Source organism: Pseudonaja textilis, chromosome 7 (assembly GCF_049901715.1).
Source record: "Pseudonaja textilis isolate UNSWEBS1 chromosome 7, rPseTex1.2, whole genome shotgun sequence".
Lineage (NCBI taxonomy): Eukaryota > Metazoa > Chordata > Lepidosauria > Squamata > Elapidae > Pseudonaja > Pseudonaja textilis.
Genome location: NC_141996.1, coordinates 22,271,200 through 22,285,097, shown reverse-complemented (window position 1 = coordinate 22,285,097; position 13,898 = coordinate 22,271,200). Strand labels below are relative to the sequence as shown.

Below are 13,898 nucleotides of genomic sequence, written 5' to 3'. Positions count from 1 at the left end.
TGGATACATGAACTTTCTTTTAATGCTAAGTTGAAGGTCACCCAGGAATCTCTCTCAACAACTAGGTAAGTAATAGAAGGAAGCGGTCTCTACAATATTAGGAAATACTCTAGATCTGGCTGAGCACTTTTAAGAGTTGATTTAACCTTGTGTATAAAACAGCCTGCTTCAACCGGATTCCTTCCAAATATGCTGTATAACAACTTCTGTCACCTCCAGCTAATATGGTCAACATCATGATGGCACTGTGATATTCTTATTGCAGAAATAGAGATGCTGGGATCTCAGGTCAACATATGTATGGTTGATTTGGGTAGTGCATGCAACACATTTTCTCCCCAGAGAGTTTTCTTGAAGACTTCTTTGTTCTGATTTTATAGCTAGGACAAATAATTGTTCCTTATTTTTTGTAACTAAGTCTAAACTTGCTTTCCCTAATTCTTTTAATTAGATATACTGAATTAACATGCACTCTGTCAGGGCCCTATCCATTTGACATTCTGCCCTTGAACCTGGTTTGTGTGAATGACTAAGAGAAGAAACTGACAGATTAATCTGTTTTCTTTCAATCTGTAGGAGTTGGATGATGCCACTTGTTGCTACTGGCCCTGCTTAATGTTGGTATTGCTCACAGAACATATTCAGCCTGTTTCAGGACTACTCTACTTGCTCCTGAACCATTGACCCAACTGAAATGACAACTAGATGCTGAAACACTGACCCTTGGAAGACTTACTTCTGATACTAACCTCTTGGAGACATTTCTGTAATAGACAATATATAGGATATTATTTAGAGATGAGGACCTGAATATTCTAGCGCTATAGCATCTATTCCAGATTTGTGAACAGTTGAAACAACACTCCTAAACACTGAACATACATCGATTTCACCCAAAATAAATTGCTTATTTTAGCACTAATTTTGTTAGTCCTGTGATATTTCACTTTTATCTACACAGCTTACATTTTTATGTCCCTCTGAGTTGCTAATATAGTGTGCATAATTCAGAAATGATAATCTCTTCATATCAATACTATTTTTATAATGCATGAATATTATTTGAAATATATATGAATGAACTCTGACCACAGAAGACTAGGTTCATGAAGCTTTATTTTATTTAATTACATATTTTGTTTCTACCTTCATTATTATTTTTAAATAAGTCAAGGCAATGAACATACTTAATTCTTCCTCCTACTTTTGCTACAACAAGCCAGTGAGGTGGATTGCACTGAATCACCAGCATAGTCACCAGCTGGCTCTCATGCCTAAGGTGGGACAAGAACTCAGAATCTCCTGGTTTTAGGCCAGCATCTTAACCACTATCCCCGACTAGCTAATCTATGATTTTCCAGTTTACTGGCCAGAAAGTTCTGAAAGTTTAAGTCCACATATCTTAAAATGTCAAAGGTTGAGAAACATTGGCTTAGAGTATGGTATCAAGGATGAAATATTTCATGTAACGGTAATAATCAGAAGCAATTTCAATGTTTATAAATAATTTTTAATAATCACCATTTGGTTATGGTGGAAGAGAATTTTAGAATTTAATATTGCTTTCACTTATTGTTTTTAGTATTTTTTGTTTTCTTCTTTTCAAAAGATTATGTGCATTTAAGCATGAAATTGTTATAAATGTTACAGCTTAAAGTTCTGTAGTGGTACTGTTTTTCAAGACAATATAAGGGTTTTAATTTTTATATATTAAATTAATTTATCAATGAAATAATAAATGCTAAATTTTACAACAATTTAAAATTCTCTGTGTATTTGCTGATGTTTTATTTTCTATCCACAATGTCCTTTCTCATTTTCTCTTTTTTCTTAGTCATTTATTTCATTCCTTAACTGTTTTAAATGCTTGGTGTTTTGGTAAAGCCAGGGTCAAGGTTGTTACTGACGCATGAAAGAGCATGTTGAGAAAGGAAAACTGAAGTTTAGCTGCACTGTGGGACAGCTGTATCAGTTAGAAATAAGTATTTTGTACATCAAAGAGGCTGTATCTGCAGAAGTGAAGATAAACAATATTTGATAAAATATTTGTCACTGCTTCTTTTTAATGCAGATGTTCAGGCAGTTGTTATTGTAGCTGTTCTGCCCCCCCCCTCCAAACATATCCAACAATCTTTTTATAATCTCTGTCTGACGTAGGTATAAACAACAGTGAAAACAATGGTCAAATTGTAGCCATTAAGTTTGAAGTTACAATAGAAGAGAATATACATAGCTCAGGATTGAACTGTGGTGTCCTTGGGGCATTAAGGACTGCAAAGTTTGAACTTAGCTTGAAGTTATTGTTTAATGAAGTGTGGAAGTTCTATACTGTTTGGGGAAACACAGATTCAAATTTTCCAAGGGTGATAAGTGCCAATCTCTTATTTTTCTTTACTTCTCAAAGAAAAATGACTGTAATAACCTGGTTCTAATTTTCTTGGTTAGGAATTTTTTTTATATGATGATGTCAAACTTTTATTTTATCTCTGCTGCATAATTTTGATGTCTCTCTGCCTACTGGCTGTCCAGAGTGGTTGAGAGTTGGGCACCACACACATTTAATTATAGTGGAGAAAATAAAACTAGAATGGAAATGGCACTCCTTCCTCTTCTCCTCCCATCTTTTCGACATGACCATGCTAAAATCTTTGATCTCAAGCTCAAATCTTCATATATTTGCCCAATCCTATTAGACCCAAATTGACCCTCTTGCTTCTCACCAAGAAAGCCCCTCTAAATCTCATCTAAGACAAAGAGTAGAAGCCTCCTCACCAGTAAATAGTAAAATCCAAGGACAGCTCTTACAAAAGAATGGCAACCTAGAAAAACCCCACATTCCAACCTCAATCAGCCTGATGACTTCACCATTCCATCTCCTTTAATAAGAAACTTCCCCACTTTGATATTCACAGGAAAGGCCCATGTTGCCTAACAATAGGCATATCTGTTATTTACACACACACACACACACACACACACACACCAATATACCATCAAGGACCTACCCAGTTTTCCCCAAACTTGTCAGCTAATAAGATCCCTAAGAATGTAGGGCAGCCCCCGGCTTCTTGCCTTTTATAGAAGAAGTTGCTTTATAGAGAGAAGACTGCCGACTAGAAAGGTTCTTCTCTAGAAGCACTCAGTCTTTTGACTAGGTTTCTACAAAAACATGAATCTATAATTAATTTCAACACACAAACACACACACACACAAACACCAGACTACATGTTTTGTAGTTTTAGCACCTAAAAATATAAACATGTCATTCAAAAATTCACCGGAATTGAAATATACAAACCATAGGAGGATGACATCTTTTAAAATTTCAGAGTAATTTTATTCTGACAACAAAAATATTTTAATATGGGTATCACACAGAACTACCCCAAAAATAATTTTCCATGCCTGAGGATCTGGATATTATGGTACTAAGCAAACCATCTTTCCCTCTTGTTGTTATTGTCCACATTTCTGATGCGGAAAAGATGACCAAAAGTATTCTTAGTAGCTCATTATCCAGGATTCTTTTGAAGGATAAATTATATTAAATTTATAAATGATAAATTTGAAATTGGTATATAGGTAAGACTGATGCTCTGTGACGCTCTTCTTTTTCAAAGCTCTTCTAGCCAAGCTTAAGCTGAATAGCAAATTCATACAGAAACAGCTTTATAAGAACAAAATACCCTCGAATCGTAAACAAAACAGGCGTGTATGTGGATCATCTGAGGTCTACAGACCTGCAAATTTATTTTGCTATGTTTATATAGCTACTTGTCTCACCAAGAAATTGTTCCTCTCTGATCAGTTAATAATTGATGGCATGATTTTCTACCAATAAGAAACACCCCAAAATAGGACATGCCATTAATCAGGCTTGATGTGGCTAAAAATAAATTCTGCCATCAAAACCCAGAAAACCTTTTATCTGTTTAACCTTATCCATTTTGCACTATTTCACCAACTGCGTTTCTTGTTTTCCCAAGATACATGGAATAGAAGGTTGCCTTTGCTAAAAAGCTTCTGCTGAATGTTAACTCAACATTTTAGCACAAAAATCTTATTATCTTCCAAACATCTTCATACTTAATTCAATTAATGTTTTTAAAATTCTTCAACATCTTCCCACTCAAAAAAAATTCCATTGGGGTTGGGTGACTAATAAACGTATAATAATTATAATTGTAGAATTGTGATGATGATTCCAAATTAAATAATATTCTTTGTAGATAGTGGTACATATGGGATTATTCTGCACAGGCAGTTATAATGCATGCCATCTACACTAACAGAGTTGGTGCTAAATGACCATACTTAACTGTGAAAGCCTCTACTGCATTCAGGAAACACTGCTCAGTAAATGATGCAATCCAGGCAGAAGATTACCATGCATTTCCTTGCTGGCCTGGCTGAAATGAAGCAATATGTCAGGTTTAAAAAGGAAAGGGAAAAAAAAAAGAAAAAGAAAATGGCATTTAAAAGAAGCTAAGAAACTTATTCCAATTTACACAGTCTGTAATTTAACCATGTTTACATTCTGAATGCAAAACTGTTCCAGTTTGAAATAACTCTTTGGACTGAAGCTTTGTCTCTGTGTATTCTAGTTACCAGGAAAAACACAACAGAATACAGAGAAAAACACAAAAACATGCAGCATTCGTTATATCTTTCAAGTGCCACCTGAACCTTTGTTGTCAGTTTCAGACATTGATAGAAATGTTTTGTGCTTTACAGAGCACCTTCCAAAAGTTGAAATTGAACTTTTACATTAAAAAGAGTTTTGTTCCTGTTTTAACATGTTCTTGTTCCTGCTTTACCTGTGCATCTGGAAATATGGGTTTCCCCCGAAAAGTGATTATTATAGATTATGGCATTCACTTGTTGCCCTTTATTAATTTGCCATTTTTCCTCGATTTTTAATTTTATTATGACTTGCATACTTGTGTCTTACCGGATTCGCAAAAAGAAGATGGGGATTCTCAAAAAGAAATCCGGATTCTCTAGTAGAAGATGGGGGGCGGACCCTACGCAATTTGCGGGGTACGTGATCCCAGGTAACTAAGTCATTTAGTAAACCCTAATTCAGTTAGACATAGGTTCGTGAAATACGCACTCATAGCCGTGCAAAAGATTCATTAAAATAAATAAATAAATTAGGAGTGACCTCCCGTTTGGGGACATTAAACAGAGCACATCGGAATATATTTTAAAGGATTTTCCCTTGCACAAACGAATGGACAAAGCATGCAAGGTTTGGGTGACAGAAGATTCACGGAATCCTGCCTTTTCCTCGGCGGGGATCATGGGAGTTGAAGTCCAAAACAAACTGGAGAACTCCAGGCTGGGAAAGCTGCGCCCTCCAGCTGTTCTTTCTCACCCCCCCCGGAGAAAGCCGGCCTCATCGGAAGCTCTCTCCAAATTACGACGCTCGAGAATAAGAAAAAAGCGCTCGGCTTTGAAAGCGGCTTCCGCCGCGCCTACGAGGAACAAAATTGCTAGCGCGTGTGAGGGAAAGAGGCCCAAGGACAGCTGGGCGGTCTCCTGGCCTTGCCCACAGCCACACCTTTAGGCGGGAATGGTGGCGGAGAGCCCGTCGCGCGTGGCGGCGGCGCCCCACTCGGGGTTTGTAGCCGCGTGGACGCGCTCACAGGGCCACCAAGCGGCCGTTGGGGTCCCCCGGCACGCGCGCCTCCTTCTGTTTTTCCCACTACCGCTCGACGCTTTTGTCTTTCCCCGTGACGAGCCAGCCGGAGGTGGAGAAAGAGGGAGGACGGAACTGAAGTGGTTGTTACGAGCAACCGCTCCCTCTGTGCCTGCCCACCCCCCCGCCGCCCTCCTCAACCCCTAGGCTGCTGCTTTTTGTGTGTGTGTGTATGTGTGTCATTACACTTTCCCTCCCCTTCTTTCATTCACGGCAGGCGAGAGGGAGGAGTCACTATAAGTAGCGGCGGGAGCGGTTGTAAGAGAGCGCAACGCGAGGTCGCCCGCTGTGAGCCTTTTTTTTTTTTTCACCCCGGCGCTGCCATCCTCGCGGCAGGTCCCGCTTCGCTTCCCAACTCCGGGTCTTCTTCAGCGTCCCTTTTTTTTTCTTTTTCTTTCCCCTCTCTTCCTATCTAAACCGGCTGTAGTAGAAATATCCCCGGCAGACGAGCTAGGTGAGTAGCCGATGGCGCTCTGGCAAGGTCCCTTTCCTTGCTCTGCCCTTCCTTTCTCTCCTCTACCATCCTCCCGAGTCGGGTGGCTTTTTCCAGCCTTGCCGAGATGCCCTGAATGAGAGGTGGCGGGTGGCGGAGAAGAGCCAGACCGCGTTGAAGAGAAAGCCGCGCGGCCAACGGTGGGGACCGCCCCGCTTTCTCCGTGAGCCGGGGTCGTAAGACGGGATACTCTTCAAGCCGTGGCTCCGGACGATTCCACCCCCCGAGCGGTTGGGACCGATCGACGTGTACTTCGGCCGCCCAGCAACGTGCCAGGCTGGAATCCATTTTGCGAGTAGCGTGCTGCATGATGCAATGTTTATAGCGATGGGCGATGTGGAGGAGGGCGGAAGCATGCGCCCTGCCTAGGTGGATCGAGCACGCGGGCTGGCGAAGCGGGGCTGGATCGGCTTTCCGTTTTTCTCTCCTGCCGACCTTCCCAGGGCGCTTTTCCAGGCGATCCCTTCCAGCCTTGGATCCCAGGCGCTGAGCGGCTTAAGCTGACAGGGTTTATTAAGGGATGACAGAAGTCCTTTCCTTAAATGGTCCTTTCTTCGGATCGTGCAGTGGCCGGGTTGGGTGGGGGGGGGCGACGGTTCTTTATAGTGACTCATCACTTAAAAGTCCAACAACTGCACCCTTTCATCCTTAATTTGACTCGGGTTGGTTTCGATTCGGGATATTATTTCCCTCTGATGCAGCTGTAACCTACGAATTAAATAAGATGTTCTGCGTTTATTTCTGTAAAGAAACTCGTGTTTGCCTTACCATTCAATGGAAAGAGTATAGGGAGGTTGATCAGTGTATCGTTAATGGTTGTTTTTATGAATCGGGTTTTTGGGCGGGGGGGGGGGTGATCTATGAAGGGGACACAAACAATTGCTCTAAACAATATATATTTCCTAGGCAAATTACACACAAAGTTCCAAAACTGGTTTCCTTCTCTGGTGTCCTGCCTCCTGCAGTGGAAATTTTGACTTTGAAAGGAATTATGACTCCTTTGCTTAAGTTTGCCCAGGAGTTACATTATTATATTATTATAGTATTAAGAGATTGACTTCCTGCTACCCATCATAGCAGCTGTCAACATAAACAGATGTAGTAACTACAGTACCATGAAATATACTATCCTGTCTCTTTCTTAATATAAGGGTGAACAGCCTATGGCCCCATCTTTTCTGTTCCCTGACCATACTGCTGAGTTGAGTTTAAATTTTATTAAAGAATGAAAATCAAATACAAATACAGTAATAAAGCCATGCAGATTTAAAGAAAACAAATAAAAATACAGAACAAATGAATAAACAGAAAAAGTAAAGAAAAAGAGAAAACGTATAAAGAATCTGTTTCTGATTTTTACAGCAGTTACTAATAAGATTCATCTATCCTCCCTCTTTTAAGATTACATTACAATTCCCTTCCAATATTTGATCCTTTTGACTCATCAAATCTATAAGCCACCAGTTCATTTTTTCCGCATTTTCAACATAAAAGTCCATAAAGGATTTGCCAATCACTAATAAATGTACTTGTTATCTTCTCGATCAAGAAGTTATTTTTGCATTTTGGCAAATACTATCATCTTCATTAATTGTTCCTTCATGGTGGATATTTCAGAATATTTCCATCTTTGTGCATATAGCAGTCTTGCTACAGCTACCATGTACAAAAACAATCGACCATGAGACTTTCCATTCTGCTGTGTTTTAATATGGTGGTTACTTGCCATTTTGTGGCATGCAATAGATTGAAACTCTCAGGTAATTCCTAAAGTAAACTTCATCCAGTTTTGAAAAAAAAAACCCAGAAGGCCATTGTCACTAAAGATGTTAGGTGTTCTGCAACCAAAAATTTCAGCTGTGATCATCGTGCTAGTGACCCTCCACTGATTTTGGCTACATGAACCACTTGCGAGTACTTAGGTTTCAAATGACTCCGCTTGCTGTAGACTGTCCAGTCTTTCTAGATTTTGTCATGGCTGGATGGCTGGCTAATAATTCATTTTTTTGTAATGAGAGGAAATTAAAATTTTCTGAAGGATGGAACTATTAAAGTTATAGGGGATGAAAGATTTTGTTTCACTCACTTTCTGTTCCCTTGGGTGGGGTGTAGTGGAAATTAAAAAAAGGAGAAGAGGTATGCCAGAGGAGTCCCATGTTGAAACCAGCATCCTGACTCTTGTATTTTTGAAGATTGGCAGAGAGTATTAATTTCTAAGTGATCCTCTTCCTTGGTTGTAGATGACCCAAGGAACTAGAATTAACCCGAGTTATGGTGAGGGAACTGTATACCATTCAATGTCAGTTTATGATTGGAACAATCTGTAAGCTATGTAAAATCAGATCAAGTAGGTTATTCAACAGCAAACTGGTTGCAAGCTTTTCTGGTTTGCCATGAACCATTTATTTTGCACAGATCCAAACATTACATATAATGCTAGTTCAAAGTAGTTTGGTTTGCTGTTATGGCTCCTTAAGAAGTCATCATTTGTCTGAGTTGCACATTACAGCCTGCAATCTATTGTTAGGACTTTAAAATATTTTTAATATATGATAGGAAGATAGAAATGTGCAACCCAAACAGATAACAACAGGTTATGCATACTACCTTACTATGTTTGAACCCTGCCAGTGAAATGAACTGACATTAAAGCTTTGTCATTCTTTGATTGACTATTTAATTCTGAAACTTAAGGGAAGAAAAAGATTACTAAGGTTAAATAAATAAAGAGTGAAACTTACACATGTGTGAACTGGTACAAATGAATGGGGACTTTGATGCTTTTATTATTTCTGCAATTATGATTTTATAATTATAGTGTAATTATCTCAGAACAAGCTCTCAGCTTTGTTTATGCTTGCCTTTTGAAGCATTTTGTCTATTGTTAGGACTAAGTCATGTTTTTTGTCATTTATGGAATTAATGTACAGAAGTACATCATAGTTTTCGCTGCGGTTTCATTGATCTCCAAGGTTCATATATAGAGCATAGACTATGATGCAAAATTGTTGCAACTGTCACCTACTTATATTAAGTTATATTGAGCTTCCTGTTATTATTGAGAAATATATGGTTTCAACAGACTTTCATTTATTTGGTGTTAGTAAGGATCTGCTCCCAGGTAGAAGGTGCCAGAGAATAAAAGTAAAATAAAAGAGAAAATGGAGTGATACGTTGGCAGTATGCACACACAAGCATGCAGCTCCATTCGAATTCTTAGAATGATTTGGTAAGAGAAACAGCATTGCTGCTTCCTAAGCTTTGATGCCCTTGCCTATGCCAGGCACATTCAGCCTTTGTCTAAAGTTGGTTCTGAACAGCTGTTAAGGCATACAGTCACACTTTTAATATTCCAGCATAACATTTCCCCCTTCTGTTTGGACAGAATGAACTGTGAGAAGATAAACTGAAAATTTAATTTTCATTTTCTTTGTAATTAGCTTCCTAGTATTTTTTGGGTGTGTGTGTGTGTGTGTGTGTGACTTTTTCAATACATAATTAGCGACCCGCAATGGTTCTTGCTGTATAAATCTGCATGAATGCATCCTATTGCAATTTGCTATCCTATTCTACTTATCTATTTTTCATTATGCCTTAATTCCCTTGACAACTGTTTTCTTCCTTTCTTTATGGAAATCACTTGCATGCCTTCTCAATTAAGTACAAAATTAAAATAGAAGAGATCTATCTTCTTATCACTTGCTATAATTTGTAGCATTAATGTTCCTTATCTAGTGAACTTGTTTTACAGCATATGGAACTGTAGTTACAAATTTGTATCCTTATGCTCATGTGTGGAAATGATCCCAGCCACGTGATTTCCTGGCTATAAGTGACTTCGTGCCCTTTATTAGCTTTAGCACGGATATCAATTGTGACATTCTTTGGTTTAGACTATTACATTACAAGACATATGGACCAAAATAGGTTATTTAGATTACCAACTGAACTGAGCAGTTTCTACTATATCAGGTCTATATGTCGTCAACTGTAGTAGCTTCCAGTCCATTTCCACACCCATTTTTAAGTGCTAGTTTTAACCTATAATGGTATGCAAAGTACAGCATATTAAAAATGGGTGCCAAGCTCATGCTTGGTCTGTCTTTTTGAGCAGCTTTAAGATACCCCCATATCTTTTATCTTTTATATATGCCAGTTTGAAGATATCCTTTCACATTAACTGATGATGTGTTGAGTTGTCAGGTAGGTATTTTAGTAATCAACTATAAATAATGCTTAATTTAACCCACAAACACCAGTTTCACGGAAGAAAATTGATATTTCCCTTTTATTAAATTCTGTGGGGTTTTTTATTGTAGACCAGATTTGGAAGTTTAACAGCTTGTCTTGGGCATTCTCTCAAAATGACTAGCATGGATAATGTGCTCAAGCACAAAATATTAAAACAGATCTTAACACCTTCTTGTTTCCTTAACTGAAACTGTCTTACCAGTTTGGTTTGCTTTTGTCTTTTTACTAGGTAGATGGGCATACTTTCAAACAAAGCTGCAGTCCTCAACCATTGGCCTTTAGAAGATTATTTTCCGATAGGAATATAAAGAATTCCTAATACTCTCTAAAACATGCTACCTCTCCATTAAAAAAAAATCTAGAAAAAGTGCCAGGTAAGGCATGAAGCCTGGTGAGCATCAAAGAAGGTGTCATATCGAAACCATCCTCATTAGTGAATAGACCACCTAAAGTTTATGCGGGGTTGACCAAGCAAAATAGTTTACACATTTTAGCCTTGTCTAATTTGACCCTAATCAAGCTTGTACTCTGATGCTCTATTCCGGGACAATAAACTTTGATTTGAACTCTCAGTGTTTGTAGCTGCAGAGAGAAACAGTAGTCGGCAGTCTTCTCTAATGTCATGTCTTCCAGATATGCTTGGAGCTTCCAGAACTCCTGAGAATTCTGTAATGTATTTCAAGAAGCAGTAATAGTAGAGATGGTGTCATGTTAATGCTTTAAAATCTATAAAGGGCTGGTAACTTAACATTTGTAGACTTATTAATTATCTCAAAGCATCAGGAAAATTATTCAAGTATGATGGTTATTGATTAGAATACTTAGAATAGATATCAAGACTAAGGCTATGGAAGATGTTTGGGCCCATGAATTGTAGCAATTCTGATAGTATTCCGTTTCAGGGGAGATACATGTCACCCCGTGGCTTTTCAGCATCAACAACTGATGTGCCAACATCAATAGTTGTGTTCAGGCTATACGGTTTTCAGGATAAGGGAGTAAGCTAGCCTAAGCTGTTTTTGTTTAGTTGTGCCAAAGAATTTTAGAATTTTATCTCAGGAAGAGTGGAGTAAAAGAAATAATGACTAATGGGTAAATTCTGAGAATATAATAGTGACAAGTAATTGAGTCTTGCAGAGTTCATATAAAGGTTACAGTTCAATATGGAGACAAGAAGATTAAGGGAAGATATGGTATCAGTGCTCAGATGCATAAAAAGATGATCAGGAACTAATGCCATCAAATCTAGGACCAGAAAAAAAGTACAAATCACAACTATCTGAATCTTGTCAAATGCAAGGAAAAACTGCATTATTGTAAGAGCTGTACAGCTGTTGAACTATCTATAGATTGCTCATTACAATTGTTTTCCATCTCTGAAGGCTTTTATGAAAACGTTAGGCGACTACATCTCAAGGATAATTTAATTGGTTCCCTTTTCATTATAGATGGTTGTACTATATAATTATTAAATTTGTTCGATTCCACACTTCATTAAAGTTTTCATTTGCATGCAAAAAGGTTTCAGATTTCATCTAGTCATTTTCTAGAATGATTAAAATCCCAGAGAGCCGTCATCAATTGGGGCAAACACCCTTGAGCTGAATGAATGACTGCACAGCTTCCTGTGTTCTCGTAAGCCAGTGTCCTCTAACTTGGATGCCTGCCTGATATTCGGACATTAATTCCAAAAGTTCTCTAGCCAGCAAAGTTTTCCATCAATTCTGAGAGTTGGTCTGCATATTTGGACACTACAATTGGGAAGCCTGTCATCAGTAATAAAAACCCTTAACCCTTTAGGTTTATACTGTATACTTTTCCTGTTTTTTTTCATTCAAATTTCAGCAGTAGCTTTGCTTGTCACTAATCAATAAGTTGTTACTAACCATAGCTTCAAAATAAAATTTTTCTTTGTCTGTGGTATAATACAGTCCATTGATTTAAAGCTATTATTGTTCAGCTAAGTGCAGCTGGGATAGTTAAAATAAAATTATAAAAAATAGTTTTTCTTAAAATAAAGAAATAGTTTTTCTTGGTATATTGGCTTATAGTTTTTCTATAGTATATATGTTTATGCTGGCACATTGTGTATGAGTTTGCAATGTACGTTTCTGGCTTTATATCCTTCAGTTCTGGCTTGCTACTAATCTCAGTATCTCTCAGTAAAGAATTTGGGTGTGTTGGCAATGCTTCCTTCCTAAACCTTGCAAAGATACAGCACGTCTATAGTTATAGCATGATACCATGTGGTGTGAGGAAGACAGAAACTCTGAAAAGTTGCAGGGTTGCCCCCCCCCCCAATGCATTAATATATAATGTTCAGGTCTGGCAGAAAAGAGTCCCTCACAGTTACTATTTTTGGATGTTTGCTGCATAAAAAAAGCTTGTCAAATGCTAGAACAGTTTTTGCCAACATTTAAGTACAGCTGCCATTTAGTTTAAAGAAAGCTAAACAAAATATCCATTGCAAAACAAAACAAAACAAAAAAATGAAATAATCCTCAGACGATATACTCCTTTGCTTGTTATAAAAGCTGTTGCTGTGAGATCTGTGAATATATGTTTATGTACATTTCATCATATGATGTGCAAACTTTCTAATCTTTTTAACAGAAGTGATTGCATACTTTTTTGCAAAATTGGTAACATTTCGAGTGCATTTGGCATGTGTAAAACTGTTTCACTTAGATAATGCGGTGAATGTCCCCTGTCCCCAAGAAAGGCTTTTACAACTCTTCATTCACAGACTATACCTTTCAGATTTTGAAAGGAGATTTTTAAGTGTCTCCTTGTGCTGTTGGACATTATTCAACATATTTTCTACTGGCCTTTTATAATGAGATTGGGGCAAATTATTAATATATAAATTCAAGTGTTTGGACTTAAGTGTTTGGACTTGAATGATTGAATTCTCTTCTTGCAGATGTGTTTCCAATTAGCAGTCAGGTTAGTTTTTTCTTTGTTGTCATTTAAACTTAGAAATACATATTTAAGTTCTAAATCATATGCCTGGCTTTACTGTATTTGGACCTCTTTAAAATTACACTCGTTTTATTAGTTTATTTTATTGCCACTTGTTTTATTGTATTTTAAGTTATGCTACATTGTTCTAACCTGTGGTTACATATCATCACTTTATTTTAAGAATATATGTGATATCTTATTCATTGAAGGCAAATGCAGAAGAAAAGATGGGGTGGTGATTTGTATCCATTAATGAGTCCCAGGCAGGTGCTGTGTTTATGTTATTGGAACCCTCTTCCAATCAAATCCAAAGCATTGCATTACTGTAGAAGACATGTTTAGTTTTAATGCTGCTTCTGTACTGATTAGTTGAATGTCTTCCCTCTCTTCTTCTAACATGAAATTATATTGGCAGATGATTCTTAATTCCAGGGTAATTTAGAATTGCATAGTAGAATATGCTGATGTGATACTTGCATTAAAAAAAA

General features: G+C 37.7%; 1 protein-coding gene and 1 long non-coding RNA gene across 2 annotated transcripts in view; one reads left to right on the top strand and one right to left on the bottom strand.

Moving 5' to 3' along the window:
- Positions 1 to 632: 632 nt before the first annotated feature.
- On the bottom strand, positions 633 to 4,585 carry LOC148125265 (uncharacterized). The gene is made up of 3 exons (XR_015744286.1): positions 4,321 to 4,585; positions 3,006 to 3,159; positions 633 to 2,009 (listed from the first exon to the last, which is right to left on the bottom strand). It is a non-coding gene; the product is annotated as an uncharacterized LOC148125265 (long non-coding RNA).
- Positions 4,586 to 5,555: 970 nt separating this feature from the next.
- Positions 5,556 to 13,898, top strand: part of SLC7A1 (solute carrier family 7 member 1) — a 44,048-nt gene continuing 35,705 nt past the window's right edge. The window contains exon 1 of the mRNA XM_087937218.1: positions 5,556 to 6,156. The gene's annotated coding sequence lies outside the window, so the exon portion shown is untranslated. The remainder of the gene's footprint in view (positions 6,157 to 13,898) is intronic.